The sequence below is a fragment of the Bubalus kerabau genome, chromosome 23 (assembly GCF_029407905.1).
Source record: "Bubalus kerabau isolate K-KA32 ecotype Philippines breed swamp buffalo chromosome 23, PCC_UOA_SB_1v2, whole genome shotgun sequence".
Taxonomy (NCBI): Eukaryota; Metazoa; Chordata; class Mammalia; order Artiodactyla; family Bovidae; genus Bubalus; species Bubalus kerabau.
Genome location: NC_073646.1, coordinates 10,946,888 through 10,960,770, shown reverse-complemented (window position 1 = coordinate 10,960,770; position 13,883 = coordinate 10,946,888). Strand labels below are relative to the sequence as shown.

General features: G+C 50.4%; 1 pseudogene; it reads right to left on the bottom strand.

The window, feature by feature from the left end:
* Positions 1–11,625: 11,625 nt before the first annotated feature.
* On the bottom strand, positions 11,626–11,913 carry LOC129638164 (ATP synthase subunit f, mitochondrial-like; annotated as a pseudogene).
* Between the last annotated feature and the right edge of the window lie 1,970 nt (positions 11,914–13,883).

Below are 13,883 nucleotides of genomic sequence, written 5' to 3'. Positions count from 1 at the left end.
AAACTCTTGGTTGTTGCATGTGGGATCCAGCTCTGGGCTCAGAGATCGAACCCCGGCTCCTTTCATTAGGAGCACAGAGTCTGAGCCACTGAACCACTAGGGAAGTCCCCTAAGGGCTCCTTCATTCGCGCATTTCATTCTCACAAAAGAGCCCATGAGGTCAGTTTTTACAGGCGACAAAACCAAGGCACAGAGAAGTCAGGTAGTGTCCCACGGTCACACAGCAGGTCAGTGTGGCGTTTTGACCTCCCATACTGGTTGGTTCCAGAGCCCACACTTGGTACCACTCAACTCTGTGGCTCTGGGAGACCAGAAACTCAGTGAAGACATAAAGGAATAGAGTGAGGCAGAGGGGCAGAACACAGCTAGGGCAGCCAAGGGCTGGTGGGCAACAGGCCCTAGGGAGGGGGACTGTGGCAGAGGGGCCCCACCCGCACCCTGCAGACTACCCCCCGCCTGGGCCTCACTAAGCTAAGCAGGGCGCGTCTGGGCCCTCCCGGAAGGCGGCACTGCAGTTATCAGAGGACTGAGCTGTGCATGGCCTTCGCAGCAGTACATAATCCCACTTCTTGGAAACTCTCCTAAGGAAATTCTCCCCTTCCTCCTCCTGGGGGCTAAGCTACTAAGAGGGTGGCTTTGTCTCCCAGCCCAGGGACCACACACATTTCCTGAGAAAGGCTTGGCTGCTGGTGTGAGGCGCTCCCCTCCCCCAGCACCTGGGGGGAAGGGTGGATAGGAGAGGGGTGACGAGTGAGGTAACTGGGGGGCTGAGGGGCACTGTGGGTGGCCAGGCCCAGGCGGGGCTTCATTAACTATTCTGAGTTCCTCTTGAGACCATTCTTGGGCTGGATTATTTTTTTTTCTAAATGTTATTTAATACCGTTTAATTCCTTGTCCTGGCGGCACCCAAAATCACGTGTGTGTGTGTGAGTGAGTGTATGTGTTAAGAGAGAGATCTTCTTCATCGAGGTATATGGTGGCTCAGGGCTCAAGAATGTGCCTGTGGTGCAGGAGACACGGGTTCGATCCCTGGGGCAGGACCATCCCCTGGAGAAGGACATGGCAACCCACTCCAGTATTCTTGCCTGGGAAAGCCCACAGAGAGAGGAGCCTGACGGGCTGTAGCAGACTTGGACACAACTTAGCAATTAAACAACAAAACGAAACAATCTACAACCCACATAAAGTGTACAGCTTGAAGTTTTACACCTACGTACACCCGCATAAGCCATGACCCAGATCAAGATTCGAGCCCCGGATCCTCTAAGCGTGGTCCTCAGGCCAGCAGCACCCACCTCTCCAGGGAGCTCTTGGAATGCAGAGCTGCAGCACCCAGCAGCATCTCCTGGGTCAGAATCTGCTTCCACTGAACAGAACCCCAGGGGATCATGTCCCGCCCCTGGAAGCAAGCTCAGCGGGGCCTGAACCCATGCTCTCACTAGGCGCAGCATCTCACAACAGCGCAGGGAGCCTTTCTAACTGCCGCCACCCCAAATCACTAAGGAGGGAAAGGGGTCACAGAGCAGATGACGGATGGGGGCAGGGCGCCAGCTGCCCAAATCAGTGTCTTTTGCCCTAGACACTGCTACTTTGTGCCTCAACTTACCCATCTGCAAATAGGCATAAAGATCTCTGCCCAACCGTCTCCCACAGCAGTGGGAACCCTTGCAACACTGGGGACTTGTGCCCCCCGGCACCTTCTCAGGCATGTCTGTGCACAGCCTCACTTAGGTGAACAAGCTTTGTCGTTGCTGTTCAGTTTGCCGTTGTTCAGTCACTCCTTGACCCCATGGACTGCAGCACACCAGGCTCCTCTGTCCTTCACTATCTCCAGAGTTTGCTCAAACTCATGTCCATTGAGTCAGTGACACTATCCAACCGTCTCATTCTCTTTTGCCCCCTTTCCACCTGCCCTCAATCTTTCCCAGCATCAGGGTCTTTTCCAATGAGTCAGCTCTTCACATCAGGTGGCTAAAGTATTGGAACTTCAGCTTCAGCATCAGTCCTTCCACCGAATATTCAGGGTTGATTTCCTTTAGGATTAATTGGTAAGAAGGGAAAAAAGAACTTTTGGGGGGTGGGGCACACCATGGGGCATTCACAATCTTAGTTCCCTGACCAGGGATTGAACCCACGCCACCGGAACTGGGAGAGGGGAGTCTTAACTACTGGACTGCCAGGGAAATCCCAAAGGAACTATTTTTAATATCCACATATCAGTATGAGTATATCATATCAATAATGAGCCATTTTACAGGGGAGAAAACCAAGGCTTGGAGAGGTTAGACAACTTTACCGACAGCGATCAAGTGGTACAGCCAATATCTGAATCCATTCTGTCTGAATCCAGAGCCCTACCTGATTTTAACCTGAGTCTCTCACACAGTGAACAATAGCAGATGTCCCTCTAGCAAGCTAAAGAAAGAAAGCATCTTTCTTCCTTTGGGAAAAAGCAAAAACAAACCGAAAAAGTCAACCACAATAATAATGCATGCACATGATGTAAAGAAAAATTCCAAACAGTCAAAGGCTGTTGAGGAGAAAGTCAGCTTCCCTCTCACACCATCCCCAGCCTCTCCCTGTCCTCCCGGAGGCAGTCCCCGTGATCAATTTCTTGTGCCCCTTTTCAAGGATGCTCTGTATGGACCAGTACATGGAAATCCGTACTGTATTTCCTCATGTATACAAATGGGAGCATATACTCAAACATATGTGTGTGTCTGTGCTTAGTCGCTCAGTCATGTCCAACTGAGCAAGCCTTTGGACTGTAGCCTGCCAGGATCCTCTGTCCATGGGATTTTTCGGGCAAGAATACTGGAGTGGGTTGCCATTTCCTTCTCCAGGAAATCTTCCCAACCCAGAGATCAAACCTGTGTCTCCTCCGTGTGTGTGTGTGTGTGTTCATAGCTATGATTTTTCCAGTGGTCATGTATGGATCTCACGTACATGACTACATGTATTGATATGTATGGGAGAAACATCAATAACTTCAGATACACAGATAACACCACCCTTATGGCAGAAAGAAGAACAACTAAAGAGCCTCTTGATGAAAGAGAAAGAGGAAAGTGAAAAACTTGGCTTAAAACTCAACATTCAAAAAAAAAAAACCCTCAACATTCAGAAAACTAAGATCATGGCATCCAGTCCCATCACTTCATGGCAAATAGATGGGGAAACAATGGAAACTGTGACAGACTTTATTTTGGGGGGCTCCAAAATCACTGCAGATGGTGACTGCAGTCATGAAATTAAAAGACTCTTGCTCCTTGGAAGAAAAGCTATGACCAAGCTAGACAGCATATTAAAAAGCAGAGATATTACATTACTTTGCCAACAAAGGTCCATCTAGTCAAGCTATGGGTTTTCCAATAGTTGTGTATGGATGTGAGAGTTGGACTATAAAGAAAGCTGAGCGCTGAAGAATTGATGTTTTTGAACTGTGGTGTTAGAAAAGACTCTTGAGAATCCCTGGGACAGCAAGGAGATCCAACCAGTCCATCCTAAAGGAAATCAGTCCTGAATATTCATTGGAAGGACTGATGCTGAAGCTGAAACTCCAATACTTTGACCATTTGATGTGAAGAACTGACTCCTTGGCAAAGACCCTGATGCTGGGAAAGATTGAAGGCAGGAGGAAAAGGGGACAACAGAGGATGAGATGGTTGGGTGGCATCACCGACTCAATGGATGTGAGTTTGAGCAAACTCTGGGAGATAGTGGAGGACAGAGGAGTCTGGCGTGCTGCAGTTCATGGGGTGGCAGAGTCGGACAGGACTGAGCGCCCCATATATTCAGACCTGCCTCTTGCTTTTATCACCCTGCACTTGGTCTCCCTGCTGCTGCTGCTAAGTCGCTTCAGTCGTGTCTGACTCTGTGCGACCCCATAGATGGCAGCCCACCAGGCTCCACCATCCCTGGGATTCTCCAGGCAAGAACACTGGAGTGGGTTGCCATTTCCTTCTCCAATGTGTGAAAGTGAAAAGTGAAAGGGAAGTCGCTCAGTTGTGTCCGACTAATAGTGACCCCATGGACTGCAGCCCACCAGGCTCCTCCGTCCATGGGATTTTCTAGGCAAGAGTACTGGAGTGGGGTGCCATTGCCTTCACCGCTTGGTCTCCCTATCAGAACATAAAACCCGGGTTATGGTGTGGCTGTGTGGTAATCCACTTCTCCACCTCCAGATTACTGGGCACTTGCTTGCCTTCAGTCTTTTATGACCACAGCATGGCTGTGCCAAGGCCGCCTGCACTTCTTTCAAGCGCCTATGAGCATTTCTGTACGATGCCACCCAGAGGCGGAACCACCCAGCCCTGGGTGTGTGTGATTTCAGCCCTGGCAGATACAAGGGGCATTTCTTATCTGCCAGCCTTGGATAGGGCCCAAGATGCCTGGCGCCTCTGGTGCCCAGATCCTGGGTGGGGGCTGGGGGAGGGGCCCAGGGGAGGGAAGGTGTTTTCTAGGAAACTGAAAACGGAACCAGAGAAAGGTGGGAAGAGCTTGTTAGGCAAGAGGGACCCGGCTGTTGCCTTCTCCAGAGATAAGGGTCTGGAGCCTCTCTTTCCCTGAACATCTCAGGGGACGGCCCTGTCACACGCCCACCCCACTCACAGCTCTTGAAGACTCTCAGACTTGAGCTTTGCCTAGGACCAGGGCCTGGAAGGCTGCAGAAGATTTCCTGTGTGTTCACTTCATTGACAGTCATAGGTACGGATGTGCAAAGCCTTGCTGGCACCAACCTCCCTTGGGCCAGGCAGAGCCCCGTCTTTTACTTTTACAGCTATTTGTTGAGTGCTAGCTAGGCATCAACATTCATTTCAAGTTCCAGTGACAGTGTAGATATTAGATCATTTGATCCTTGAAAACATACTGTGAGGTAGGCCTGGTTATTATGCCCATTTTACAGATGAAGAAACTGAGGCCCAGTAGGCTAAGAACCACATCAAAGGGACACAGCTATTGAAAGGGAGTCCACGTCCTCACCATTAAGCTGTGGGCAGTGGCTCTCATAGGTGGGTGAGCCCCAGCAGCCCCCCCAGGGTGGGGTGGCTTATTAAAACACACTGTGCTGGGCCCCACCCTGAGTCTGTAGGTGTGAATGGGTCATCACGGGCATCAGACCAGGGATCCTTCACAAAAGGTCTCATGTGTACCCATTTCCACCCCGTAGCCTGTGGCCTGGGCTTCACTAGTGACCCCAATCCCAAATAAGGAGCCTCTGAGGACACACCCAGCAGAAGGTGCAAAAGGAGAAAGAGAGCAGGTGAGGAGGGGGAGTCGCTGCTGCTGCGGAAATGAAGTTGCTCCAACCCCGCAGACGCAGTGTTAACTCAGGCTGCACACGAGCACGGCCTATGACCTCACAAGCCCACCTCTGAGTCTCTGCAAGACTCACAGAGACCCAGCTGCGTGTTCACAGACAGACAGACAAGGGTGCTCAGATAGGACTGGGAACGCAGAACTCATGGATCATAGGGCAGATAGAAAAACTGTGGTCTGTTCATACGCCGGAATACCATACAGCGATGAGAATAAGTGAAGGTAAGCACACACGTCCATGGAGGGAGGAGCCCGGACTCGGCGTTCAGACAAAGAAGAGGACACACCACAGGACTGCATTTACGTGGGACGGGGGACAGGGGACAGGGGAGGGACTCTGGCGACACAGTCTGATGACCCTGGGACCCAGGGGAGGGGTGGTATTGGCTGTGCAGGGCTCCTGGGAGCGGCTGGTTCTCTGTCTCCGTCTGATGGCCACCACATGAAAGTCCACATGAGTACAAGATGCTCGCGAGTGTGTCCTATGTCCCCAAGGCCCAGGGGTCCTTGAGCCCCTGAGATCTCAGCAGCAAGCAGTTTCTGGGCAGAGGGTCCTAGTGCTTGGGCAGCAGGGCCTCTCATGTACACAGTTATCTTAAACCAGGGGGTTTAGTCCTCTCCCGTGGAAGCAAGCTAAAATCCACGTTCCAGCCCCATTTCTCTACAGCATAGGATGCAGAGGGCGAGGGCTGCATTTTAACAAAACTGCAGGAGAGGCCACAGTCCTCACGTGGAACTATACAGCGCCCACCTTGGCCCCGGCCTCCTCTGCCGCTGGCGGCCCGTGGTGCGGGGTCCTCCTCTGTGCTCACCTGCCCCAGCTCTGTGGTTCTCAGGCAGGGTGAGAAAGCGTTTTCCTCTTCTAGAAAAATTTAAAATAACACTTCTATTGAGATACAACCCACAAACCCTATGCTTCACCCATTTCAAGTGGTTTCTAGGGTGTTCACAGAGCTGTACAACCATCACCACAGTGAATTTCAGAACATTCTCATTGCCCTGAAAAGACACCCTGTTCCCATTCACGACCCCTCCCCGCTGCCCCTCCTGTCAGCCCTAGGCAGCCACTAATCTACTTTCTGCCCCTACGGATTCGTATTTAAACATTTCCTATAAATGGAATCATACAGAATATGGTCTTGTGTGTCTGGCTCTCTTTTTGTGGCGTGTTTTCAAGGTTGCTCCGTGGTGTCGCATGGGTCAGGACTTCACTTTTATTGCCAAATGAGATTCTGTCTCACTCAGCACCTTTTCAAACATACCAGTGTGGCCACCCCACCCCAGACTGATCCAATTAGAGTTAGAGGGTTGGGGACAGAGCAAGTTTCCCTTGTGGCTCAGCTGGTAAAGAATCCGCCCGCAATGCGGGAGACCTGGGTTCGATCCCTGGGTCGGGAAGATCCCCTGGAGAAGGGAAAGGCTACCCACTCCAGTATTCTGGCCTGGAGAGTTCCATGGACTGTACAGTCCGTGGGGTCACAAAGAGTCAGCCACGACTGAGTGACTTTCACAGGACAGACTACCTGCGGCCTGGGGTGAGAATCCCTTCTGTCACTCCTTCAAAATTCCAAACTGTAGAAAAGATAAAATCTTGCTGTCTGTGACAAGGTGGATCACAAATGAGACCCCTTTATACTAAGTGAAATGTCAGACAGTGAAAGACAAATAACTGTATGATTTCATACATATGTGGAATACAAAAAAACAAACAACAGGGACTTTCCTGGTGGTTCGGTGGCTTAGACTTCACACTCCAAAAGCAGGGGGCCTGGGTTCAATCCCTGGTTGGGGAACTAGATCCCACATGCTGTAACTAAGATCCAGCAGAGCCAAGTGAAAAAATACAAATAAATATTAAAATAAACAACAGTAAAAAACACACAAAATAAATGAACAGATTAAACAAGAACAGACAATTACATACAAAGAATAGACTGATGGCTACCAGAGAGGAAGGGAGGGGGCGAGGTGGATGAAGAGTCAATTGTGAGGAAGAGAAACTAAATTCTTCGAGGGAAGCATGCTTTAGTGTATACAGAAGTAGAAATATAATGTTGTAAACATGAAATATACTATAAACCAATGTTAATAAAAAACTAAGTTAAAAAAAAAAGGGTTCCAGGATAGGTTGAACGAGCCCCATTACACAGACTAGGAAGTCAGGGCTCAGAGAGGGGAGTGCGTCACCAGCCCAGGGTCCTGAAGACAGAACTGCTGAAGTGCATCTGTTGGTCAACGTTAATGATGCACCAACTGTATGCCTGATTCAGTGACCAAGGCATTCCTTCATGTTATTTAGTGTTTTTCACTTGCACAGAAAGCCCAGTCTCTGTTTAACCACGACTAGAATGGAATAATCGCCGAAGAATTGATGCTTTTGAACTGTGGTGTTGGAGAAGACTCTTGAGAGTCCTTTGGACTGCAAGGAGATCCAACTTGACCATTAATGTTCATTGGAAGGACTGATGTTGAAGCTGAAGCTCCAATACTTTGGCTACCTGATATGAAGAGCTGACTCATTTGAAAAGACCCTGATACTGGGAAAGATTGAAGGAGGGAGGAGAAGGGGACAACAGAGGATAAGATGGTTGGATGGCATCACCGACTCAAGGGACATGAGCTTGGGTAAACTCCGGAAGTTGGTAATGGACAGGGAGGCCTGGCATGCTGCAGTCCATGGGGTCGCAAAGAGTCAGACACAACTGAGCGACTGAACTGAACTGAACTGAGAATGGAACTGAGCTTCCCAGGTGGCACAGTGGTAAAGAATCTGCCTGCCAGTGCAAGAGATGCAAGTTCAATCCTTGGAGGAGAGCATGGCAATCCACTCTAGTATTCCTGCCTGGAGAATCCCATGGACAGAGGAGCCTGGCCGGTTACAGTCCACAGGGTCGCAGAGAGTCAGACACAACTGAAGTGACCTAGCACACATGCTTGCCTATACATGAGGCTTGAATTCCATCCCTGGGTTGGGAAGATCCCCTGGAGAAGGAAAAGAGCAACCCACTCCAGTATTCTTGCCTGGGACATCCCAAGGACAGAGGAGCCTGGCGGGCTACTGTCCATGGTGTCACCAACTAAACAGCAGCAGCAGCAGAATGGAATGAGCAAAGGAAGGCAGAGCAGAGCAAACACGAGGGCAGGGAATGTGTTCTTTGGTGTTATAAGCCAGGTGATGCTTCTCAGTCTTTGGGGAGTGCTCACACCACAGAGAACCTGAGGGACTCAGTAGGGAATGCTTTCATGGTGACCACATTTTGTCTACATTTATGGGGCATTCTCCATCCTCTGAAGCCCTCGGGTTCACAGTTACAATGCAACCATACACTGAACACATTCTACTCTGAGCATCTCTGATTCGCCTGTCGTCGCTGGGGCTGCAGTCGTGAGCTGGGGCACGTCCTTGCTCTCAAGGGGACTGCGATCTGGGGCTGGGTGGCAGGTGGAGAATAAATAAGGAGGCAGGATCATCCAGGTGTGTGGAGGGCAGAGAACGTGAGCAGGTTGGGAAAGGCTCCCCGAGCCTGGGAACGCAGGGCAGGCCTGGGACATTTTGCTGAGATCTGATGATAAGAAGGGCATTCCAGGGCAAGGGAACAGCCTGGCAAAAGCCCTGAGGCAGGAACGGGACTGCAATTCCAGGAATTGAGAGGGGCCATACATCACGGGTGAGGAGGTGGGTGGGGGCCAGGGTCAGAGAGGCGCTTGGGGGTGGGGGCTGGGCAGGGGGAGAGGTGGACAAATGTCTGTGTCTGGCTATTTTCTAGGCAAGAGGACATGTCAGTGGACAAAGCCAGCACTTTTACAAAATGCATCTCAAGAGCCAGGAGGTTGAGGCTGAGGGCCCGGGCCTTGTGTGCAGGTAGGCAGGGGCAGAGGCCTGAGGCTGCGTGAACAAAGGCCTATTTGCAGGCAGCGTGTCGCAGGACAGGCTTGCACAGACCTGAAGCTGGAACAGTGGCTGTTTCCCAAGCAGAAAATGAGGCTAAAAGTGCTTTCAACACAGTCACGAGAGAAGGGGTCCTAGCTCTGGTCAAACCTGCTGGTGTTTGCTAAAACTTCTAAATGGGCAAAACCAGAGCACCCGCATGCTTTCTCTGAGCCAGAACATTTTAAATATGTAAATAAATGGGAACTTTTTTTTTTTTTTTTTTTTGAGCACCCACGATGTGCCTGGCACTGGGCTGTAGATGGATACTGTGGGTTGAATAGCAGAATCTTTGTGTGGTCAGTCGTTATCTGACTCTTGCGACCCCATGGACTGTGGCCTGCCAGGCTCCTCTGCCCATGGGATTTCCCAGGCAAGAATACTGGAGTGGGTTGCCATTTCCTTCTCCAGGGGATCTTCCCAACCCAGGGATCGAGCCCGAGCCTCCTGTGTCTCCTGCATTGCAGGCGGATTCACTACTATCCTTGTTGTTATTTTCAGACAGCTTCTTTAGAGTCCTTTCAAGGGCCCAGGTTTGACCCCTGGTCGGGGGACTAGATCCCACATGTCGAAACTAGAGACCCCTCATACTGCAACCAAGATCAAAGATCCTGCGTTTTGTAACTAAGACCAAGCGCGGCCAAATAAGTAAATATTAAATAATAATAATAAGGCTCTCAAGATGAGCTCATCCTGGATGAGGGTGGGCCCTAACTCCAGAGACAAGAAGCCCATGTGATGATGCAGGCAGAGCTTGGAGTGACACGTCTGCAACCCAAGGGACACCAAAGCTCTTTGGCGGCCTCCAGAAGTGGGGAGAGGGCCTGGGGATTCTCTCCCAGAGCCTCCAGAAGAAACCAACCCTGTGGAGACCTTGGTTTCAGATTTCTGGTCTCCAGAACTGCGTTGTTGTTGTTCAGTCACTCAGTTGTGTCCGGCTCGGCAATCCCATGGACTGCAGCACACCAGGCTTCCCTGTTCTTCACCATCTTTGGAGCTTGCTCAACCTCATGTCCATTGAGTCGGTGATGCCATCCAACCATCTCATCCTCTGTCCCCCCCCTTCTCCTCAAGCCCTCAATCTTTCCAGGCATCAGGGTCTTTGCATCAGGTGGACAAAGTATTGGAGTTTCAGCTTTAGCATCAGTCCTTCCAACGAATATTCAGCATTGATTTCCTTTAGGATTGACTGGTTTGGTTTCCTTGCTGTCCAAGGGACTCTCAAGAGTCTTATCCAGCACCACAATGAAAGCATCATGGCACCCCACTCCAGTACTCTTGCCTGGAAAATCCCATGGACGGAGGAGCCTGGTAGGCTGCAGTCCATGGGGTCACTAGGAGTCGGTCACAACTGAGCGACTTCACTTTTGCTTTTCACTTTCATGCATTGGAGAAGGAAATGACAACCCACTCCAGTATTCTAGTCTGGAGACTCCCAGGGATGGGGGAGCCTAGTGGGCTGCTGTCTGTGGGGTCTATTCTAGTCTGGAGACTCCCAGGGATGGGGGAGACTGGTGGGCTGCTGTCTGTGGGGTCGCACAGAGTCAGACACGACTGAAGCGACTTAGCAGCAGCAACGGCAGCAGCCTTCTTGATGGTTCAACTCTCACATCCATACATGACTACTGGAAAAACCATAGCTTTGACTAGACAGACTTTTGTCGGCAAAGTAATGTCTCTGCTTTTTAATATGCTTTCTAGGTTTGTCATAGCTTTTGTCCCAAGGAGCAAGCATCTTGTAATTTCATGGTTGCTGTCACCATCTGCAGTGATTTTGGAGCCCAAGAAAATAAAATCTGTCACTGTTTCTGTCATTTCTCCAACTATTTGCCATGAGGTGATGGGACTGGATGCCATGGTCTTAGTTTTTTGAATGTTAAGTCTTAAGCCAGCTTTTCAGTCTCCTCTTTCACCTTCATCAAGACACTCTTTAGTTCCTTTCCACTTTCTGCCATTAGAGTTGCATCATCTGCACATCTGAGGTTGTTGATATTTCTCCGTCTTGTCCGGCATTTCACACAATGTACTCTGTATGTAAGTTAAATAAGCAGGGTGACAATGTTCAACCTTGACAAACTCCTTTCCCAATTTGGAACCAGTCCGTTGTCCCATGTCCAGTTCTAACTGTTGCTTCTTGACCTGCATAGGTGGTGTGGTATTCTCATCTCTGTAAGAATCTTTCACAGTTTATTGTGATCCTCACAATCAAAGGCTTTAGTATAGTCAATGAAGCAGAATTAGATTTTTTTTGAAACTCTCTTGCTTTTTCTATGATCCAATGGATATTGGCATTTTTTTTTAAACCAGTCATCTTTTATTGGGTATTAATTCTCCATTAGGATATGAAAGGATTCAGCGGGGCCCGGCGAAGGTCATGGTTAGGAATGCAGTGTGTCTTCTTCAACAGTACTCCTTGACTGCTCTTGTTTAAGCTCCTTGTATGAACGGCAACAGCTGAAAAGCACATAAGCTGTCAGCACCATAGAAAGCTCAGGGATGCTCCCTTTCTTCATGTTGAAATACCTGTTGTAATACTGGCAGTAACCTCTTCGAAATGCTCCAGCAATGCCCTTAGTGGTGAATTCTCACATTAGTATTCAGCCTGGGAGCTCCCTTCATTTGACATCCAGGAGTTTCTCCTCCTTCAGTGGTATAGCTGATGCCATCGTGGAGGCCTGGCTGTCTGCTCCTGTATTCCAGCTTCCTGTTTCTTCCCTCACAGCCATTCAGGGATCTTTTCCTTGCTCCAATAATGCAATCATGTCTGGCTTAGAAATGGAATGTCCTAGTGAGACCAAGTTACTATAGTCCTCCACCATCAATCACATCACAGCACAATTTCATCTGAAGAGGGTCAAGAAATTCCCACTTGTGTGGAAAGAACTCGATGACCACATTCTTGAATGTTATTGGTCTACCGGCCATGGTTTTAGACCTGCAAGAGCTGATCTAAAGGTTCCTTTATCAGAAAAACAGAGTCCAGCAAACCCCTCCATCCCTCACCGGCTCAGGCCACCTTTGCACAGTTGTTGCCATGGCAACTTAACTGGCTTCTCGCTTGGATGGATGTCATTCACAAGCTGTTGGCTTCAAGGAGCCAGGAAAAAAACCCGAGGTGGAAGTAACCTGCTTCATTGCTGGAGGTGCCATCTGGGGGTGTAAAGTTACCTGGATGTTGGCAATTTGATCTCTGGTTCCTCTGCCTTTTCTAAACCCAGCTTGTCCATCTGGAGAGCTGGGATTTGAACCCAAGTAATCCCGCTCCCAGGTTGGCACAGTGGTAAAGAATCCACCTGCCAATGCAGGAGACTTGGGTTCGATCTCTAGGTCGGGAAGATCCCCTGGAGGAGGAAATGGTGACCCACTCCCATATTCTTGCCTGGGAAATCCCACGGACAAGAAGCCTGGCGGGCTACAATCCATAGAGTCAGAAAGAGTCATACACGAGTGAGCACACACACAGTGAGTCCTGCTCCAGAACCCCGGCTCTAACCACCACCTTCTACTGCCTTCCACACACGTGCCAGGCCCTGCTCTGGTGGGGTTGCTAACCCTGTAAGGTTGATTGGTTTTTTTTTTGGCTGCATTGAGTCTTCACTGCTGCACAGGGGCTTTCTCTAGTTGCGACGAGCAGGGGCTACTCTCTAGCTGTGGTGTGTGGGCTTCTCAGTGTGGTGGCGTCTCTCGTTGAGCAGCACGGGTTCTAGGGTGTGTGGGCTTCAGTAGTTGTGACTCTCGGGATAAGCAGTTTCCCCACAGCATGTAGGATCTTAGTTCCTGGACCAGGGCTCGAACCCGTGTCCCCTACACTGGCAGGCAGACTCTCAACCACTGGACCACTGGTAAGGTTGATCTTACCAGCCGTTTCCAGATGAGGAAACCAAGGTTCAGAGGGCTATACATGCCTGTCCCATTTCCGCCTGAGTCCATAAGTGGCTTCCCTTCTCTGTCCCTCTGCCGTGTCCTTTGGACCCAAAGCCTGGGAGCGGAGAGTGGCAGGACCTGTCCAGGCAGCAAAGCGCTGGTGTTTACCTGGCATGCTGCCCACCCAGAGCAGGCGGACCCTTGGCCCCTATCCTGGCAGGAAGATGAGGGAGGGCCTCCCGCCAGCCCTGGGTGCCAGGGCAGGGCTGGCTGCTGTGCCCCACTATCATCCTGACAGGCAAAGGGCCACCATCTGCATCTCAGGCCAGGTCTCCCCAGGCTGCGGGATGAGGGAAGGGTCTGAGGAGAGAAGATGGCCACGCCTTCCCTTGCACCAGGCTCACCCAGGGGGGAGGAAAGAACCTCAGACCCCAGTTCTCCCATTGGCTTTCACCTTGGATAAGTCAGTTCATCCCCTTCAGCCTCAGTCAATCCATCTGTAAAATGGAGGCTTCCAAGAGGGGCTTCGGGGATGAGAGTGCCAGTGTGGGCCAGCATCGGCTTCCGCGTCTTTAAACGGGGGGCTGAGGACATGGACCCTGAGGGTTCCTCCTGGAGTCTTCCTTGACACCCTCATTGGATGACGCCTGCAGGCTCCTGCATTTTAACAGACCCAGAGGGCCTGGGGACAGCTGTAAACAGCTCTCAAAGCACTCTCAAAGCTCTCCTCTCAAATTATTGGCTTTTTTTCTTTTTTTTTTTAAACCACAAA